The sequence below is a fragment of the Mustela erminea genome, chromosome 6 (genome assembly GCF_009829155.1).
Source record: "Mustela erminea isolate mMusErm1 chromosome 6, mMusErm1.Pri, whole genome shotgun sequence".
Lineage (NCBI taxonomy): Eukaryota > Metazoa > Chordata > Mammalia > Carnivora > Mustelidae > Mustela > Mustela erminea.
The window spans coordinates 82,884,871-82,904,672 of NC_045619.1; the positions used below are offsets into that span (position 1 = coordinate 82,884,871).

The 19,802-nt window shown below is 43.8% G+C and overlaps 1 protein-coding gene across 2 annotated transcripts in view; it reads left to right on the forward strand.

Annotated features, from left to right (window-relative positions):
- PCED1B (PC-esterase domain containing 1B) overlaps positions 1-19,802 on the forward strand; it is a 39,191-nt gene that overhangs the window by 11,940 nt on the left and 7,449 nt on the right. The window contains exon 3 of one of the 2 annotated variants that reach the window (XM_032347981.1): positions 14,341-14,542. The gene's annotated coding sequence lies outside the window, so the exon portion shown is untranslated. Of the gene's footprint in view, positions 1-14,340; positions 14,543-18,715; positions 18,796-19,802 lie in introns of those variants that run through there. The other variant, XM_032347980.1, reaches the window with a different exon arrangement.

Consider the following 19,802-nt stretch of genomic DNA (forward strand, 5'->3'; position numbering starts at 1 on the left):
TCTACTCTCCACTCAAATATATTATACATTTATACTTATACATTTACATATAAATTTGTGTATATGTCTCTATTTTCTTAAAGATTTTATTTATTTATTTTGTGACCATGAGTGCACAAGTCAGGGGGAGGGGCAGAGCAAGAGGGAGAGAGAAACTTAAGCAGACTCCACGCTGAGTGTGGAACTTAACGCCGGGCTCAATATCACAACCCATGAGATCATGACCTGAGCCAAAACCAAGAGTCAGATGCTTAAGGGACTGAGTTCCCCAGGCACTCCTGTGTGTATCTACTTTAAAACCTCTATTTGCTTCTCAGTGCTCTTTATTAAAAAAAAGCCATATTCACTCTTAGGCTTGTAGAACCTACTGCAGTGCCTAGTCCATAGCAGATACCCAATAAATATTTGCTAAGTCAATGTTTGTTGACAGATATGTCAAATACTGAATGTAGATGACTAACTATGAATGCACCAAAATGTGCTCTCACATAACAGACATAATTCTCCATCTTATTTATAAGGTTCTAATGACAGGCATTTCTAAACACCTTGCTGATATCAGGACACGAGGTGCCTTTAGCATTCTCCTGATATGTCAGACCAAGCATTCCGATCTCAGTTCAGCTTGTTAGAGTAGGTGGAAAATAATAAAGACAGTTAAACAGTAAGGGATACACCAGATGCGGATTAAAAGGCACAGTTGCTTATTTAAATTCTATTTCCCCAGGTTCTTTACAACAAAATAGAGAATTGCTGGAAGCTATTTAGAAGGCTTTTTAAAATTCTCAGTAGTGTGGTTATTAATACTGCCCTAACAGTATTATTATTATTATTCCTTAACAAAGAAAACACGTATTTTTCAGTTCATCTTTGAGTAAACCTGAGCTTCTATTTGAAAACAGACCATTGAGCTCTGCCTGACTGTTAAGAGATATTAAAAGTCATTTGAATCAACTACAATATCGATATATTGGAGTTGCAAATTTCCAATTGTCTATATTCATTGTAAGCACCACAAATAAAACAAAAACAATACCTAAAAGATGGCTACGAGGGATTTGGGCTTTAAGAAGCTGATTTCAACGAACTGCAAAGACAGAGAAATAGAATTCGTTAAAAACTCTGTACTTAATAGAGGGTTAAAATTTACCAGGACAGGGACTTGCCACTCAAGAGTATCATCTCAGCTTCCTTTCTTGGGTTTGTAAGACTCCAAAATTGTGTCCAAATTTGCCTATCAGGAAATGTCACTGCACTGCAGAAACATGTGGATTTCCAGCCAGGGCCAGACTGAATGTTGCCTAGGAAACCATGACTGGTTTCTGCTACAGCTAAAAGGGAAAATGTCTGTTCCTGAGGCAAGAAAGGCGTCAGAATTCTGTCTCTGGCCCTTCGTTGGTTTCTGCAATCCTCCCTGATTACCTGCCTTCTATCCACAGCTCCCATTTGACCCGATTCTGTGCGGCTCCTGATTCCCAGATGTTCAAATTTGACTCCTTCACTATCTATACAGAAGGAAAAAAACCCCTAATGACTGCAAAGTTGTTTGGTTTTATCTACATAATATTTTTATTTACTTATTTTGACCCATGTTTAAAAATCAGAATCTGTCTCATTAAAACCTTTACAACTTTCCTTTGTGAAAAATTGGAATATCTGTCAATGATTAAAACCATCGTCTCTCCTGGAGCAAGCTTCTGGGACAGAATGTCTCATGCCTACTTAAATGATACGTGTTCTCTAGTTTGCCACAATCCCCACTATTCCCTATTATCTCCAACAGTGAGGCTGAGTATTGGGTTTTCATTTAGCACTCTACTCTCACTTTTGTTTTTCTTCGTGGTGCAGAGGTATTTCTCTCTTCCTATGTATTTATAAGAAGTGGCAAAATGAGATAGGAGAGGTTTAAGAATTTCTGGGGAAGAAATACATTCTTTGGAGGAAACAAAGACTATTTCTTTATGTTTATTATGGAAAATGAATATACATACAAAGAACAGACGCAGCCCATCTACTCTCTTATATCTCATGTCTAATAGCTATAGCCACTGGAATTTGTGACTACTGCCTTAGTTCTCAGATATCTGGGTTTTCTTGGAGGGGATACTGTGCTCTGGATTTGTCACCAGTCCTAGCTTGCTCTCCCATTTCCTTAATCTGTCCCCACCTACAGACCAAGGCGATCATACATCTAATAGTAAAGGTTCTGGACGGCTCTAATTAGCTCCTCCTCATTATCTACAAATAAGCTGATTTCCACAGATGGGCCATAACAATTCCTTCTAATTTAGCAATAAATGCTAGATAGTCCCTGATTCTTAGTATAAAAGAATCCAGATATCCTAGCTCACTTACCTCACTAATCATTTAATTTTCTTTGTAATTGTGGTTGTATGTAGATTATGCCATAAACATCAACTAATTTAGCCAACAGTTTGGTTTTGTTGGTTTGCTTATGAAAGGGAAGGACAGGAGGGAGATGATAGGGAAAGGAACACAAATACCACTCCGCGAACTGTAAATTATCATTAGTTGGCCTCCGTCCTGGTGGGTAGGGCTCTACTTCCTCTCCCCTTGGTAATAGGCTCCTGGAGACAAGGCAAAAGTTCACTTCCATTTTCTGCACTCTGTTTAATGAATTAATCCTTCAAAAAAAATCCTAGTTTTTTTTAAGGACCTCGTATTTTAGAAAGGAAAGCCAGGCAACAGTCCTGTATGCAGTCCTGCGATGTTCGCCAAGGCTCAGATGTACCAAAATCTCATTCGGAGAAGGTGCAGACCAAGGTTACCCTGATGGTCTCAGACCAAGGGCCTTCAGAGAAAAGTTTTCCAGGTCCTAGGTGGCCTCCTATGGCCAAAGCATCAAGTGAGTAAAGGGCCTTGGCCTAAAGGGGACAGACTGAAGGTTAAACGGGTTTAAGTCTTTGTCCCCCAAATGTAAAAGGATTAGGATAGCCGGCTGCATTGGGTTTGAATAAGCATGCTGGATGGGTGGAGATGAGGCAGGGAGCGAGCAGCTGCGCTCCTCTGATAGCACAGAGAAGAGTCAAAACTAGAGGTAAAGGGTGTGGTCCAAGATGAAGCCCTGAGCCACTTCCCCAGGGTGGTGTGAAGACACTGGGGCCATGCCCTCCAGCTGGCTGCCGCTGCTATCTCCACCCAAGCCTGCTAACTGGAGGGCTGTTTCTCTCCAGATAGATGACGATGACCCCGCACAGGAGCAAGTGGCCAAGGGGAGCTCCCAGCTCCCTTTTTCTCACAGGTGACAGTGTGGCATCCCCCTGACTGCTCTTCCTTCCTCCTCTGGACCAAGCAATGAAAGGATAGGACAGTAAGAAATTCTTCCTTGCATTTGCTGGTAAGAGTGCCTCCTTCATCAGACACACCCACAACGTAAAGAATCTGTCTCAGCCCTGCGAGCTGGGTCCTAGTCCCTGGCCATTAACCCTGTCACCTATTCTTAAGACATCCCCTGAGAACTCACCCAGAGAACACATTTTAGCATCTCCCCCACACCCTTTGGGACTTTCCCATTTGAAGAAATAATAAGCTCGCTCTCCAGTTTTCTTTAACAAACTAAGCATGTGACAGACAAGGTCTCAGATGTTTTCTTTGCCTATTTCCTCCTAAAATTGAAGTCTGTGGTTAAGTAAGCTCTTCGAGACCGTTTCTGCTTCAGACCGTGGGCTCACACAGCTCTCTGTATAACACCCTACATTTTGTTGTTTGTTTTTCCTGCGGAGCGTAAAAAATCAGAATAAAATTGTATATAAATGAGGTGTAAGAAATCTTCCCGGGGTCCTGCACCTGCACAGGCACCCAAGGTCAAGGGCTTCTGAACCTGCTGTTACCAAATGTACTCCTGAAACCAAAGCAGTGACATGTTAGGTGGTAAATTTGGTGCTGTGTGCTCTGCGACAGCCTCTGTTCCTGTACAGGGCATAATTACACAGTCTGCTCACCTTGGCCACAATATTCTAATTCTCCTGTATGTCACTATTCCCTCCGTGGCCCCCTGTAGCCATGGAAGCAGCCCCCACCGGGAGGTGTGAAGTGCCCAACTTGGGGGGGAGGGCAGAGGTTAGGGGTAGGCTGAGGAGGGCTGAACTACAAATTGACACATCCGAGCTAACCAGCCTGGGCGGACACCCTGCAGGGCTGTTTAAAAAGTAACAACTAATGGACATGCATGTGTGGAATGTAAAGGAGACGCCCAGTAGTTGACCTGAGTAATTATGGTTGCTGATTCCATAAAATGAGTTAATACAAATTATTAACATTCTGAGTACTCAGTTGATGATCTACTCGGTATGTGTTAAGAATGACACACTCAGGATGTATCTGTGGTTTCTCTTTGTGAACCTAAGGGAACCCAGATGCCTTGTCAGTTGGGATCTTCAGACCTCACTGAGGGAATGCTCTGTAGGTCTTTGACGAATACACCTGATTAGGAAAGACAGGAGTCTGAGTATTTTCAGAAAAAGCCTGACATGATGTAGTAGGTTGAATTCAGCTTCTGAAAGGGAAATGAAATGGTAAGATACACATCTTAGAAAGAGCAAAGACTGCAGGTTAGAGAATGGGACAGAGGAAGAAAAGAACACATGTGGAAAGATAAATTAGGAAGCCACAGCCAGATTTCAGATTTGAACTAAGGCAGCCGGCTGTAGGGGGAGAAGTGGACTGGTGACAGAGTGGTCCAGAGAGGAGAATCTCCTTTACTCCTGATGGATGAAGGCAAGGAAGGAATCCCAGATGATCTTGCAATTTCTATTATGGAGCAATTAGGTAAATACTGACTTCACTTACTAAGAGGAGGCACAAGCTTGAGGAGTAATATAATCAGTTTAGAATTTACTTTAAATTGGATCTTTATGTCGTCACCGAGTTTATTCATCCGGGAACAAAGAGGCATTTCTTTCTTCTTAGCTATTTTTGTCATGCATTTTAAAACTGCCCCATGATTTAACTACCATGCATCACCAAGAGTAAATGCATATATAAAAAATAAAGACTTTTGTTCTCATACAAATATATAAGGTGACTGAGTCTACAGTTAAGCAACACCCAGAAATCATGACTAAGAAAATAGGATATTGACATAGGGCTCGAAGATTTACAGTCAGGAGTCAGTGAAACTGGTAAACATCAGATTCGGAGAAGTGAGTGATTGATAGTTCTCCATTTTTTAAAGATTTATTTATTTATTTTAGAGAGCATGTGAGAGAGAGCATGAGCAGTAGGAGGGGCAGAGGGAAAGGAATAAGGAAGATCCTTGAGCAGGTTCCATGCTCAGCAGGAGCTGGATGTGGGGCTTGATGCCCCAGACCCTGAGATCATGACCTGAGCCAAAATCAACAGACACTTAACAGACTGAGCCACCCAGGTACCCCTTTATTCTCCATTTTTATTTGTTTGAATATATTTCAGAGCTCCAACTATAAAATATTAAGAAAGGGCACCTGGGTGGCTCAGTGGGCTAACTATGCCTTCGGCTCAGGTCATGATCTCGGGGTCCTGGAATCAAGTCCCACATCGTGCTCTCTGCTCAGCTGAGAGCCTGCTTCCCCCTCTCTCTCTGCCTGCCTCTCTGCCTACTTGTGATTTTTCTGTGTGTCAAATAAATAAAAATCTTAAAAAAAAATCTTTAATAAAAAAAGAAAAAGAATGTCCTAAAGGAGAAAGAAAGGAGGGCTTTGTAAATGGTAACTTGGAAAACTATTTAAAAGGTCTGCTCTTTTACTGGTAGAATGGAATAGTGATATACAACTGATATAAAATAAACAATTTGGAATAATCATTGTAATTCTAAAGCAAAAATATTCGTTTGTAACTGAGGGTTGCTGGGGGGAGGGGGGTTGGGAGAAGGGGGTGGGATTATGGACATTGGGGAGGGTATGTGCTTTGGTGAGTGCTGTGAAGTGTGTAAACCTTGTGATTCACAGACCTGTACCCCTGGGGATAAAAATATATGTTTATAAAAAATAAAAATTTAAAAAAAAATATTCGTTTGTAAAGAGTTTGACCAGAAATCCTTTTCCCAGTGCTATTTTCAGTCATTTTCATATTTTCAGTAAAATTTTTATTTATTTTTAAAGATTTTATTTATTTATTTGACAAAGATTGCAAATAGACAGAGAGGCAGGCGGGGGTGGGGGGGCGGGAAGCAGGGTCCCTGCCGAGCAGAGAGCCCAATGCAGGACTCGATCCCAGGACACTGAGATCACGACCTGAGCCGAAGGCAGAAGCTTTAACCTACTGAGCCACCCAGGAGCCCCAAAATTTTTATTTTTTTTTAAAGATTTTATTTATTTATTTGAGAAAGTGAAAGAGAGAACACAAGAGAGGGGAGGGAGAGGGAGAAGCGGCTCCCCACTGAGCAAGGAGCCCAACAGGGTGCTGGATCCAGGATCATGACTTGAGCTGAAGGCAGACAGACACTTAACCGGCTGAGCCACCCAGGCATCCCTTTAGTGACATTTTTAAAAACCCTTTTCAGTAATAGAAGTGATAACCTCACATAAGGCCATAATTGCATTTCCAGCAATGAATTGTAATCATCAGCTTCCATTTTTTCCTCACTTAACTGTGACCTCCTGAACACAGAGACCGTGTCTTGCTTGACCAAGCACTGTGCCTGGCCCCGCTCTTCCTTCCTCCTCTGGACCAAGCAATGAAACTCTGAAATGAAACTCTGGCCCTCAGCCAGAGTTTATCCAGTGAGGGAAGAAAGGAAAATTAGCATGCATCAAAAATATGAAGCAATGTCGGCCTTCCTCATGTTCAGCAATCTAGCAGTTAATATCTCTGAAAATATCGGAACGTTTTCTTTATTAATGTAGCATGCCCAAATTTCAGATAGCTTTGAAAATAAAGAAAATTACTGCATCCACAATCCCACCATTCAGATACAGAAGCATTTTCAATACAAGTTAGCATTTTGATTCAGGGAAGAGTAGTATAAGCACTGTTAGAATTAATTTATAATGTACTTAAAAGCATGCATTTTCTGAAATACCCAGATTTTTTTTTAATTGACAGTATTGTGGATAGCCCCCTCCATTATGACAACTTGAAGGAAAAGACATTTTAAAGATAACGTGATTTTTTTTTTTTTTTTTTTTTTTGACAGAGAGGCAGAGAGGCAGGTGGGGGGCGGGGGAAGCAGGCTCCCTGCTGAGCAGAGAGCCCAATTCAGGGCTCGATCCCAGGACCCTGAGATCATGACCTGAGCTGAAGGCAGAAGTTTAACCCACTGTGTCACCCAGGCACCCCTCAAAGATAACTTTTTAAAAATTCTCCTAGGATATTAAATCATTCTACCTTTTTTTGTACCTTCCTTGTCCCCCACCGAAATTTATGAACTGTGGCTCTGGGATGAGGAGCCTGAGACTCAGGAGGCCTGATCCTTAGTCCAAGCTCAGTGGGTAGCCTAGCTGGGATCCGGGCAGTTGCTAGACCTCCTGGAACCTCTCTTGGCCCAAGACCCTGTCATCTTACCCACTTGCCAAGTCTGTTCTGGCAGGGACAGGGCCACATTGGTCCACAGAGCTGCGCCAGCAAATGGGATCCTTGTCAGGTTTACATTTTATTCAGTAAAGCCTATTTTTATGTAACTGAAGCATGGATATATGTATACTAATTTCTAGAATAAACTGAACATTTACTAAGTGCCAACCACTCTGCTTAGCACTTTACATATTCAGAATCTGCCCTGCAGGATTTGGGCCAGAGAAGTTAAGTAACTTTCCCAAAACCACACAGCTTGCACATTTCAGACTTGAACTCACATTTTCTGCCTGCAAAGGCCATGCTCTGAACCACTAAGCTATAGTGTTTATAGAGCAGAAGAGAGAAACTGCATAAAACACACGAATTCTAAGAAAGTCTATAGAAAATTTTAAAAAGTCCTGACATAATGGGCTCTTCTATAAATTCACCTCTCATTCCATCCATCCCCGTGAAACCACTAATTTGGCTCTTCTCAACCTCCAGCTTCCCAAACTCTTTAACTCCAGCCTCACTCCTCAACAACACCGAAGTGTGCATGTACGGACTCCGTGCAGAACTGAATTCAGCCACTAAATTGAACTCACGACAGGTTTTAATTCAGTCTCAAGATTCTTAGTTTACTATCAGAGAAGACTTCGTACCTCAATAGAAACAAATGATTCATGTGTGTTTGAAAAGGCTAAAAGTAAGTGCTTTGAAGGGAAATTATCAAGAATGTGCAGACTGTTTCAAATAGTACAAAGGAAACACACAGTTTTGTGATTTGCCAAATTTGATGCTTTTTTAAGGTAGCCACTCATACATTTGAACATAAACACACAGCAGTTTGCTGAAATGAGTATATTCTAAGTACATTTTTCGTAGGTTGATTTCTGGCCTGCTTGAAGCACTCCATTCCAAGGAGATAAGAAAAATAACAATGTTCCTGGAAATAGAAAATACGAATTAAGTGATATCAGCTCATATAAAGATCAGCCTAAACTAATCTGTGGCTGGAACTACCAAAAGAGTTGTTACTATTAAAGGAATATCATTTTTATCCCGATACTTATAGTATTTTTTAATGTCTAAAATATTTGTCTTTTATGGGTTTGCTTTTAAATAATCATAGTTTAAAATACATTATAAATTTGTAAGGGCATATTAACATACATTAATGGGCAACAAAAGGCAAAACCGTAGGCCTGACTAAATGCAATTTTGCCTACTCTGCTATGGGCATCCCATGGGGCTAAAACAGATCAGAGAAAACCAGTCCATGTCGAACACTCCCAGTCGGAACAGGGGCTCCCAGCCTGCAGTGGGCCTCCATGGTGCTCTGTTGTTACAGCCCCCTTCATCTCCCGGATGATGATTTCATACCTTTTCCTCCATCATCAAACCTCTAGTTACCTGTAGGAACACCTGCCTCAGGTTCACTTTCAGCTGGTGACCTTGACTTTGTACCTATTTCACTGGGAACATAGCAGTCAGGAAAACCTGCAAGCTCACACCTACTCAGACAGCAGCCTCAGGCCCCGGTACCCAGCCTTTTCCCCCCTGTGTGCTCCTAGCCAAGGCCAACCCCTCCTCTTGGGCACTAGATCCCAACCCTTTCACCAGCATTGCTTCTGCATCACCTGGTTTTCCCAATTACTTACTTACTTTCCCAATTACTTACTTATTCCTTTAAGCCTACCAACATACTATTCTTGTTCCCATCTTAAAAGAAAATAAAATTCTCTTAACCTCCCTTCCCCCTTGTGGAGGAAGAAAAAGTGTCCTCTGTCCTTCAAGAGTCTTCTGGGTGATATGAGAATTAAATTAACATGAAACAGATTAACAGGGCAAAAAAAAAAAAAATTCATATGCACAGAGGTCTCGTAGATATGGGACCTAAGAAGTACCAAGGTAGGCAGCTTTTATACAGTCTAGACAAAGGAACATAAGTTTAGGAGGAACTGGGAGGACAAAGAAAACTTAGGTTGGGACCATCAATTAGCAAGGAATCTAAACAGAATTTGGGCTGGGGTGGTAAATTAGCAAAAGTAACAAGGTTTGTTTATGGAGGCTTCTTCGGCCCTGAATTCCCTGCCTCTGATGATAAGGTCGTCTCCCCCGCATCCCGGTGTCGGGAGGGTACCTTTCACATGGGAGATTTATAACCTCCTTTCTAGAGACCTTGGACGGTCAGGCTGTTTTTGTTATACAGGCTGTTTCTTACATAACGTTCATTAAAAATAATCCTTATACCATTGTGGCATATTTTGGGGCATCCTGCCCTGGGCTCCCACACTTTCTGGCTAACTTCTTATTTTCTACTTCCCTTTATTTACAGTGAAACCCCTTCTCTGATTCCCCTCTCAGTCTTTCTTAAGCGCTCAAAGCAGCCTTTGTCCCTACCACTCAGCCAAGGTCACCAGTGTTCTCCACAACCAATCGTTGAATATCTTATTTGACTTAGCAACTATCTCAGACACAATGTGTCTTGAGTCCTCCCTTGAAACACTCTTCCCCCTCGGCTTCCAGAACCTCCCACTCTCCTCTTTTTCTTCCTGCTTCACTGACTCTTCCTTCTCAGGCTCCTGTATGAGTTCTTCCTCTACTGTAGGTTTCAGTTTTCAAACCCCTTTTCCTCCCTAGCTTCACCTTCTCCACCGGTGACAGTATCCAAGCCAAACGGATACCTCCAGCCTGGCCCACTCCCTCCAACTCCAGACCCGTATATCGAAATCCCCATTCAACATCTCAGTGTAGATGTATATAAGGAATCTCAAATGTAACAAGCCCCAAATCAAACTCTTGTCTTCCACCTCCCAAACCTGTTTCTCCTAAATGTTCTCCATCTGAGTAAATGGCAACTTCATCCTTCCTGTTGTTCAGGCCCAAAACTACAGAGCTAGACTTGCCTTCCCCCCTTTTTCTCATACCCCCTCTTCTCTCCACAGAGAAATTCTACCACCTCTATTTTCAAAATGGGCCCGGAAAACTGACAGCTTCTCATTTCTCAGCTGCGTCACTCTGGTTCAAGCCTCAACCCTTGTATTATTCACTAACCTCCGAAATAGTCTCTTGGCTTTCACTCCTGCTCCACACAGTCTGTAGTAGATGGTGGGAATTTTCTGCCCAAACCCCTCACAATGACTCCCAGGGTAAAAGCCCAAGTCTTTTCAATGGTCCCCGACCTACTTCTCTTTTTTCTCTGACTCCATCTCCTGTGTCTGCCTCTCTTGTTCACTCTACGCTAGTCATACTCACCTCTTCATTGTTCTCTCTGTTCAGAGCTTCCTTCCCCCAGATTCCTATATGGTACTTCCACCTCCTCCCTCTGGATTTTGCTCAAATGGCAAAGGGACTTTTATCCCTTCGAGGTTCTCAGCTGGGTCTCTGTAACAAAAGACAGATTGACTACAGAAAAGCATACATATTAGCCAGAAGAGGGATGCCTGGGTGGCTTAGTCGGTTAAGCTGACTCTTAATTTCAGCTCAGATCATGATCTCAGGGTCGTGAGATCAAGCCCCACACCGGGCTTGATCTGTGGGGCTCTGTGGGGAAGTTGCTTCTCTCTCCCTCTCTCCCCTGTGTCCCGTTTTCTTGCGCTCTCTCTCTCTCTCAAATAAATAAATAAATCTTAGGAAGGACGGAAACAGAAATGAAGACACAAAGCAAGGTTAAGCCTGAGTGTTTTCCACTCTGGGTTTGATGAAGACCGGTAAGACAGATGGTACCAGCTAAAGGTTATAAACTGGGGGAACTTAACAAAGCCTGTTTGTTTGGATTCCTCTCTGAGTCCTGGTGTCTTTGGAGATAAGAACACCGCCACTTTCTTCAGGGTTAGAGGAGGGCCTTGTGACCTGCCTCAGGAGAGGCTCCAGGGTCATTCTAGCACCTGCCATTTCAGAAGCCCCTTTGGCTTAAAATATTGGGCATGCTGTGGTGCTGTATTCTGGGGTAGTGGGTCTCAAACCCCGTCACTACCCCATTTAAAATTCCAACCCCCAGCCCCTGCATCCTCCCCATCCAACAATCATGTTCCTCTTCTACCTAACATTTTCTTTTACTTACTTATTTATTTATTTATTTTTCAGTTGTCTGACTTCCCCAACCAAATGTCAACTCCTTAGGGCTAAGGCTTTTTGTTTTGTTTTGTTTTGTTTTGTTTTAAATATGTTATTCACAGCTGTATCTCTAGCACCTAGAACAGCGTCTACCACAATTACTTACTTACTGAATGAAAGAACTAGTGGATGGGCCAGATAGTGATCTGGACATATATTATCATACATTACTATATACCTGGCACTCTGGGTCTATCTTCTCATTTAACCCTTGCATCTAGGTAGTGATTGTTACTGTCATTATTTTGCCGACGAGAAAAATCAAGCCACAAAACTGGTGACTACCAACATCATGCAGCCATTAACCACAAAATTCGTTACCAAACCCAAGTCTGTGTGGCCCCAAAGCTCCTGTATTCACAGCTTCATAGCTCCGGCTTCAATTCACACCATCAAAAGATAAGCAGTCACCGTATCTCAAATCCATATCAAGGTTTAAGCAATACCGTCAGTTCTGAGGGCCATGCCCCTAGGCATGAACTTCACCTAACCCCTTTGCACAGCCTGTCGTGAGCCACGTGTTTTCTGTAACGTTTCAAGCATCTGGATATTCGGACCAACCTGGATGACCCGTTTACCCAAGACTTTCTGCAGGTTAACATCTGTTCCAAGAGGCGTTCGTATCCTTCTTTCCAGACATCTGCCTGCAATAAAAAGGGAAGTTGACTCCTTAAGAAGAAAGGAAGAACAAAATACTCCCGAGAGCTACAGGTGATCGATAGAACAGACGAGAAGCTCATGACCGCATCACCTCTGGAAGGACAAATGAGGGATTGGGAACAAATAAAGAGAAAGGACCTGTCACTCATACGACCTGTACCTTTTGAAGTTCTGTGCCATAAGGATTAAGGACCTTCTGAAAATAAGCAAAATAACAATGGCAGTGTGCCCTGTCTGTCCTCCCACCCAGAGGGCAGTGAAGCGGACACACCCGACGGTCCTACCCCACGGTCCCATCCCACAGCCCTAAGTGTACCCAGGCCCTGAGCACTCAGTCAAGGCAAAGTCTTTTGGGTTTGCTCCGGGCCTCAGTTCCACCATCTGCAATGGGAAAGATTAATGATTAGAGCTTGCCTGACTTGATAAGCGGGGTCTCTTGTGAGATTCTAAGTGTAAAACCTTCTACAAACATCTGTATTCCTTATCATTTAGGGGACGACCTTAGGTGGCAAAGGAAGCAAGCCAGCTCACGGAGCGACGGAACACGAAATGGGACCCGAAGAGTAGCAGAGTATACTGCCTCCACGTACCGTAATAAGTTCCTAGAAGTAAGAAAATCGGTGGAAGATCTGCTGTTTGGTCTCAGACAATTTTATTTTAAATGCAAAGAGGATAAGCAAGATTATCATCTGCATCATTCCAGATCCGCTGCTCTTTGGTCTTAGAATTACACCAATTCTGATCATCTTCCCCTAAGACCTCACAAGGCCCTTCACGCTCAAGAGGCGCAGCCGAGCTGGAACCCGGAGAACTGCAGAGATTTGAAACTTCATTTCTAGAATCAAATAATGGCCAATTTTCAGTTATGTAATACACGGCTCTGAATTTTAAAATGCTGAAGTCACCGAATGAAGTCATTGGGTTCTAGATGCAGCCTTGCCTTGAGACACGTAACGAGTGTATGAAAAACCATGGGAAAAAAATGCAAAATAACCTCATTTATGGTTACTGGTGAGAGAATAAAAACAATGTGTGATGGGTGGAATTCGTGAGCCACACACTAAGTATTCAACAAAGTAATGTGAAACGACATTTCTCAAGAAGGGGCAGCTGGGCTGCTTTTATAGGCCGGTTGACCCAAACAGCACAGTATTAAAAAACAAACAAATAAACAAACAAAAACTAAGTGCAGAGGGCGTGAATTTCTGAACTGTTTTGGAGTTTATTACTTGGTGAGGAAATGCTCAGTCCTGAAGTGTTGAAAACACCATAGACGGTTCACAGTTTGGGGAAAAACTTCATTTCTTCATTTTTCCTTTCTTCTGATTCTTTCCCTCCTTCGCTTTCATCTTGGTATTTGTAGGAAGGGGGTATTTCTTGGCCTCCAAATCATGTCCTTTCAGACCCCAGAAAACAAAGCCAGGCGCTTATCTTAACCCAGGGCAAGACCCCGCCCCCTCCCCCCGGCCGCTCCAGTTCCCTGGGGGTTTCCCCAAACCCCTGTGGAAGAGGGGGGGGATCAGCAGGTCCTTGTGTGTCTGCCAGGTTATGAGCTCACTGGGTCCTGTCATCCTCTGTGGCCGTTGCCTGGGCTGCTCCTCCACATGGCCTTGGAGGGTCAAGGGAAAGGATTTGAAAGCGCCCATGTAAACCAATGCAGCACACAAAAGTGCAGGATTATTACTATGAAAAATTAATTAGAAAAGGGGGCAACCTTCTCATCATTTCCTCATTTCCCTTCTCTCATTTCCTCTTTCTCTGCCCTCCCCGCCCATCTTTCTCTCCTTCCCCACTCTGCTTTCTCAAGGGGGAACACACACAAGGTAGGAAGAGCCCAGGGTCTTGAATTGTTAAAACAGAACGAAGTTTAAGAGTCCATATAAACTACGCCCAAATTACTGAGAAATGTGAAATGAAAACCAGCTCAGCCCCAGATTCCAGGAAAATGCTACATTTGGGGTTTACTTGACACTTTGTGTTTTCACATGGGTCATATCTTCAAGCTTTGGTCATTAGTCTTCCGCTTCCTAATGCAAAGAAGTAAATGCTGACTCGTGTCATTTGCCTCAGATACCACCGGAAATGGCATCTTCTCCCCAGCCGCTGGCTTGCGAAACTAGCAGCACGCAGAGGTGAACTTATCTGCCTAGCAGCCGGGGCTCTGGGCTCTCCAAACCTGGCCCTCGGATCGACAGCGGACAAAGGAATCTGTCCAGGGAAGAGATCTAGAGTCAACTGAGAGGTACACTTTTATCACCAGTTACTTTAATGAGTAAGTACTCTGCAGTTTTCCCATTTGATTTTAAGCATTAATTTCATATTTCTGAGCAGCCTTTCTTAGGCTCCTCCCTTCTTGGGCACTTATTCTAGAGCGGAATCACCAACCTAACCCCTTCACCCTACCCCCACTTAACTGGACAGCCGGAACAAGACAAGTGTTATTTTGTAAGGAGAAGGATTCGTGACTGATAAAATACTCTATCTCTGAAAATGTACAGTAAAGAGAGACAGACAGTTGTGAACAAGAGAAAGGACAAGAAGCATCTGTTGTCTATGCAATCTTGTAGGTTGTGGTTGACCACAGAGGCTTGGCGTCAGTCTTGACTCCCAGCTCTGCTTTTTATAAAACAGATGACCTTGGGCTGATGATTCAACCTTCCAAACAATTTTTCGGGTGTGTAAAAAGGAGAAAAAGATAATACCGATGTCACAGGGTTCTTAGGAGGAGTGAAGAGATAACTGAAACATGGAGCACACGGGGTGATGTGGATACTAAACATTACAGAATAACAGGTGAAATTAGCGTTTCTAAATAATAAACTAAGGCCTCCATTCAACCGGAAAGCTCTCTTAACTAGTGAAACCCATCCCTCAGACGTGCTAAGGTGGCTCAGAATAACAATGATTAACATTTATAAAGTTTACAGAGCATCTCGTCTGATTTCCACAATGAACCCTAAGGTAGGCAGTTCCAGGCTGCTGACCTGATTTTGTTAGAAGGGACAGGGGAGAAGTTGAGAGCATGGCTGAATGTGACAGTAGGAAAAGCAGCTCAGGGGTCCAAACTTCTGCTGAAGGGAAGAAAACATGACTGGGGAAAAGCCAGTGTCAGACTGAGTGCAGACATTCCTTTCTCCACCTGAAATTCTCACCCCTTGGATCTTGCCCCTCTTCTGGTTCCAAGCCATAGCGTTCGGAACGGGCAAAATCCTCAGTCCTGCTGCCAGCACCCAGAGCAGTGGGAACTCAGTCAGGCCTTCCAAGAACTTTCTACAACATAGTATGAGGAGGGAGAAGGCAGACAGAGACTGACTCTTAGAATTCCCTTTTCAAATTCAAACCCTTTTTTTCCTCATAGAAGCACTATTGCATTCAGATACTACATTGTTAACAAGAATAACAGCAATAATAAAAGAATCTCCATTTTAAGAGCTTTTGCTCTTAAAGCACTGGATAAGCACTGGAGGCCATTTCTCCTAAAAGCTGAAGTGAGCATCTCTCACAGAGATAAAGCGAGCTCTGGACATAGCGAACCCCCAGCCTGCCGACTCGGCCTCACGTTCAAATCCCCCCTTCAGTTGGCTTTTGTGGCCATTCCTAGAGACAGAATTTTCAGAATCCAACCTGTACATCAGTTGAAAGCAACTTCGTCATCACTGGCTTCCCCCTCCCCCTTCCTTTCAAACCGTGGGAACTTTCTGTTCAACCACCGGTTAGGATCTGGAGTAGTCTGCCTAAGTCTAAAAAACCTGAGGCACAAAGAGAGCTTTAGCGCAGCACTGACTTTTCCATGGACTCACAAGGAGGAACAGTTAACTATCAGTGATCCGAGCGCACCTAAAGTTAACTTCATCTCCGCTCTGTCTCCTCAAAGGAAAAACTTAAAGCTGTGTACAAAAACATGGCTTTGTTTTGTTTTTCAACAGAGAATGAAAAGGAAAACGAGATGCAAATATTTTTTTTCTAGATAAGACTATTTTTTCCTCTCCATCTCCACTAATATTTACGGCTGGGGTTAAAAGCTCAGGCTGTGGAGCCATATTTCCTCCTAAAGAAACAAAACAATATCTGAAGCTGATCTCATCCATCAGAAGATTCATTGGCAACGACAGACCAGTTCTGTCATTCGCTGGCTGGACAGCCCTGGGTGATGTACATAACCTCTCCAAGCCTCCGTTTCCTTCTCCATACAATGGAGAATATAAGAGTTTCTACCTCACCAGGTTGTGGGCAGAGAGAAGACTTGAACATAGTTAACTGCTCAGTGAATACTAACCAGTATGCGGAAGGCATTGGGCCGCAAGGGATAGCAGGATGGGTGAGACCCACCTCTGCCATCCAGGACTAGGCTATACCGGGTTCGGAGGACACATGGATGGTTAATCATAGTACAAACTAGAACCAAGTGCTCTCTAAGGTGGGTCACCATTAGAATCAGATTTCTCTAGGGAGAAAAAGACTTTCAGACAGACCTGCATTCAAGCTGGATCTTAAGGCAGAAACAGAATTTCAGTAGAGGAAGGGGCTAGGGGACATGGACGCTAAGCCACAGAGCAAAGACGAAGAGATGAGAAAAAGCTCTCTGGGGATGCACGGGCTCCAAAGCTCATCCACAGGGGTTGGGGAGCTGCAAAGGATGAAGGGTCATCTACTAGTTTAAAAAACAAAGTTTCTCATTACAAAATGCTGGGAGTTAGGCTAGCATACCAAATGAAAGTGGAGGCAGTAAAGTCAAAACCCTAGATGATCACCTTTTAGGTAAGCAAACACAACCTAACAGACCATTTTAGAAGTCTTTCAAAGTGAAGACACACTTCTTTAAGAATTAAGAGTAATTAATGGAAAGTTAAAAAAAAAAAAAAAAGTTCATCATAAAATCTAAGAAAACAGAGGTGAAATTGGTCACTGGGCTCAGCTTCCCAAAATAGATTGCAACATCCTCCTCCCTAAAGCCTATCCTCAAGAATTACATCTCATTCTTTTAATGCCAGGAAATAGTTGAACTGTTCCCCATCCAGGCTCTCATTCAAGGATTTTGAGATTTTTCAGGAATAGTGGAAGCAGCCGCGGTCATGAACCATAAAAAATCCCTTGATACAAGCATTTCAGAAACAGAGGTTATTTCCACCTGGTTCTCCCCAACCACTGTTGCCCCATAAATGATAACAGCAGCTCTCGGAAAACGGGAAGCAAGAATACGCCGCCGCCATTCCCACAGATGATCGGTTTTTACCTTTAGGAAGATTGTCCAAAGGTCACAAGAGAATTATCTCAGGAATTCACCCACAGTTTGATGGTAGGATAAATGGGCGTCTAGAGAATTTGAAAGTGATAAGAGGCCCACGCAGACGGTTCCTTCTTGCCCCCTCTCCCTCCCCGCCCCCTGGGAACTTTATTCTACTCACCTGAATAGGTCTGGAACTCAGGAGAAAAGTTTGGGCTGGCTAAATTCGTTGAGCACTTAAAAATGCGGCAGACCTCACGCTAATGGCTTTGTTCAAGTAACCCTCAATTCATAACATTGTTCTCGTTTTGTTGATGAGGGCTCTGAAGTGCAAAAAAATTTTACTTAAGCTGCCTGGGGTCGCAGAGGCGAGCAAGCAGTGCAACCGGATGTAAACCCAGGGGGCTGACTCCGGGGGCCCCCCTCCGAGCCGCTGGGCTTTGCCACAATTCAGGAGTCATCTGCATACAAATGGTGATTGATAAGGAGACCGAATAATTTGTTTCCATCCGAAGTGGGACTTTTTTTGGTCGGGGGAGGGGTGCCCTTAAGAGCTGCGCGGGGTGAACGGGGCAGGGGGCTGGTAAGCCAGAACCGTGTAGGGCAAATTGAGAAGTGAGAAGTGTGATCACCGTGTTGACGGATGCCGTGAGAGTGGACGGACTTACCGAGGGAAAGAAGGTTGAAGAAAAGAAGAAAGGAGACGATTAGTGGGTCCCGAGAGAGACCAACAGTTGGGGAATTGTCCGAGAAAGAGAAACTGACAGAGGATCCTGGGGGAGGTGAGCCGGGAGACAAGGGTGTCAGTCTCGGGCAGTTATCCAAAGGGAGTCACCCTGGGGGACCCTGGCCCCCTGGGGAGCTGGGAATGAGGCTGGGGTGATAAGGACGGGGGGGGGGGCATTGACAGGGGCGGTGGGGAAGTCACTGGTCATTTACTGACCACCATTTCTGCGGGTTGGTGGAGTTAAAAGCAGCATTAAAGTAAGAGGAGGAGTGAGTGGGAGGTGAGGACCCAGCCACAGGCAGTGCAAACAACTCTTTTTGAAAGTGGCCTTGAAGGGGAAGTAAAAGATAGGACTGTCTGGAGGTGGAGTCAAAGAAGTTTCCTTTCTTTTCTAAAGCAAGAAACCAGAATGTGTTTAGTGCTTAAGGGAAGGGATCAGCCTCAGCCGAAGGAGAGGGGAGAAAAAGTAGAATGCGTAATTATCCGCTCTCCAGGGGACATTCTGGAGCAGAGTTCCTGAGAAGGTGGAAGGGCGAGCTACCTGAGCTGAGGAGCTACCTTTACACCTGAGGAGGTAAAGCTCTGCCCCTGTGGGAGGGAGGAGATGGGGAGTGTGGGCTGGAAGGGTTCCATGGAGGGAACAGGGAGCGAGGTGCTGTCTGCAGGCTTGGGGGGTTTTTTCCGGGGTCCCTGAGGGGAGAGGTGGTTGTGCCCAAGGTTTAAAGGTGCCTAAGGCAAGGCAGGCACCGTACTAGGCCCTTCAAAGACATTGATGTGATCTCTTTCCCTCTTCACTGTTCAGTGCGGTAGGCGATCTTACTTACCCTTGTTTGACACCAGAGGAAACGGTGGCTGTGGGCAGTCAGCCCAAGAGCTCACAGCTGTTTGGGGCCAGAGTCCACGTCTATCTTCATTGTCTGCTGGAAGGGAAAGCCCACTCCCTGCCTTTCCGTTATCTTGCAGTCTTCGGGGAGTAATGGGAAGGGAGTTAGCGGATGTCGTTTAAATAATGGTTTGAGACCAGAATGTGGAAGTTCGTCAAAGACTGTACAGGATTGAAATCCTATTTTTGTTTATAAGAACTGCTTTGGTTTTTAAAAATTTTTTCAAGATTTTATTTATTATTTATTTGACAGGCAGAGATCACAAGTAGGCAGAAGCAGGCAGAGAGAGAGGAAGGGAAGCAGGCTCGCTGCCTAGCAGAGAACCGGATGTGGGGCTCGATCCCAGGACCCTGGGATCATGACCTGAGCTGAAGGCAGAGGTTTTAACCCACTGAGCCACCCAGTTTAAAATGTTTTTTAACTCTAAATATTTAAAATATTAAAAATTTAAAATACTTTCAAACTTTAGGAGATCCTTTCGTAAAACAAGAGCTGTTACTGGTGTTGCTTTTTAATGGGTCTCTTTGAATAAAGGCTCCATAGTTTATCTTTCGTTTTTTTTTTTGGAGAGGTTACCTGCTATGAACCCCCACTTCATTCGTAAAGGATGTTACCTGTGTTTCTTTTTAAAGTCCATAGGAACATTTTCTGTTAACCTATCACTATGGGAAAAAATATGCTCCCTTATGGGTTTTTA